Below are 1,458 nucleotides of genomic sequence, written 5' to 3'. Positions count from 1 at the left end.
GGATAACTGGGCCTGGTGCAAGGTGCAAGTACCCCTTGGTACTCACTACAAGCCAGTCCAGCCTCCTACAGCCAAGATGTCCTCCTCAATGTCCCTCTGAGCGTTATAGTGTTAACAAAGCATACAGCCAGGCATCAACGCTCTGTTAGACAGGTTCACAGTCACGCACAGGTAGGTGAGCAGATAGATAAGCAGGCACACGGGCAAAAAGATGGATGGACAGATGAATGGATCAATGGATGGACGGACCTCTCTGTTAAACATGAGTCAAATGTAGGGATGGGCGTAACCAGTGTAACTCACTGCAGTGTAATTACGCGAAATTACAGCAACATTATGCGAGGTTGTACAGAATTACACAAGGCTATTTTCCTGGTGCAAAATACACGCTCAGATCCGAAAGGAACCTGATATACACTTTGCACAAGAAAATCGCTCTAAATGCAACAGAACTGGCACAACAGCCGCTGCTCGCGCTCTTTTCCTCCGCTCTTGGGTAGATGTCTTTCCCCACATTACTCCAAATTCCACAAAGGAGCGTAATTGTGTAATTCACGATTCGACCACGACTAATAAACTTGGCTTAAGTTTTAAAACTTTCCCTCTAGCTGCCTGGTGATCCGTGGGTGCGGGATGATGAAGCCAAACGCTGATTGGGTGAGTGCGCCTCTCAGTGTCCTTCTCCGTCGCCTCTTTCTTTCAGACCCTTGGGAGCTCAGTCTTACTTTCTATACAAATATTTATTTTTAGACCTTTTTTCTTCGCGGCCTGAATTGCTGCAAAAACTGATATTTGACTAGCAGGATCCCTTTCAACATTGAAAGCTACTCCGTGTCAGTACAGGAGCCTCGGCACTGCAGGTACAGGAGACACAGACATCCATCCCTCTTGCTGACCGGGTCCCGTGAAACCAAACTGTAGCTCATACTTTTCACATCAGGACCGCCACAAACGTAAAAGCGCAGAAAGGTGAAATAAATAATAACATTGTTAACGCGTTCTTCAAAGACATTTAATTTCACCGTTGAAATTAGGTTCAAGCTCTTAACTCATGTAAATATTAAGAAGTGAGAATAAAAACGCTGCCCAACTGCCGTGACATTGCCCCCTGCAACGCCGTGACTCGGATTTGAACCGAGGTTGCTGCGGCCACAACGCAGAGGACTAACCACTATACTATCACGGCGAGCTACTTGGGCTCTGAAAAGACTCCCCTGGTGTGGCTCTGATAGGCTGAAAAAAGGTCACAGTGTCCGTGGAGTGGATAGATTTAGCGTTTGTTTAAAACCCATCTTTTCAAGTTAGATTAGGGTCTTTTCTTTGAGTAGCAGATCACAGCAAATATTTACCTCTCTGCATCCAGTGACAAGACTCCCCATAAACCAAGAAGCTCAGACTTCTTAACAAGATCCACCACTCTGCCCTGCAAGTCTCAAGTGTTCTATGAGTGCTGGGGTC

General features: G+C 46.2%; 1 non-coding gene across 1 annotated transcript; it reads right to left on the bottom strand.

Moving 5' to 3' along the window:
• Window positions 1–1,114: 1,114 nt before the first annotated feature.
• Window positions 1,115–1,186, bottom strand: TRNAH-GUG (transfer RNA histidin (anticodon GUG)). The gene has a single exon. It is a non-coding gene; the product is annotated as a tRNA-His (tRNA).
• Window positions 1,187–1,458: the final 272 nt, after the last annotated feature.

The sequence above is a fragment of the Pleurodeles waltl genome, chromosome 12, assembly GCF_031143425.1.
Source record: "Pleurodeles waltl isolate 20211129_DDA chromosome 12, aPleWal1.hap1.20221129, whole genome shotgun sequence".
NCBI classification, from domain to species: Eukaryota; Metazoa; Chordata; class Amphibia; order Caudata; family Salamandridae; genus Pleurodeles; species Pleurodeles waltl.
Note: the sequence above shows the minus strand (reverse complement) of the source record. Positions and strands in the feature narration are given on the sequence as shown.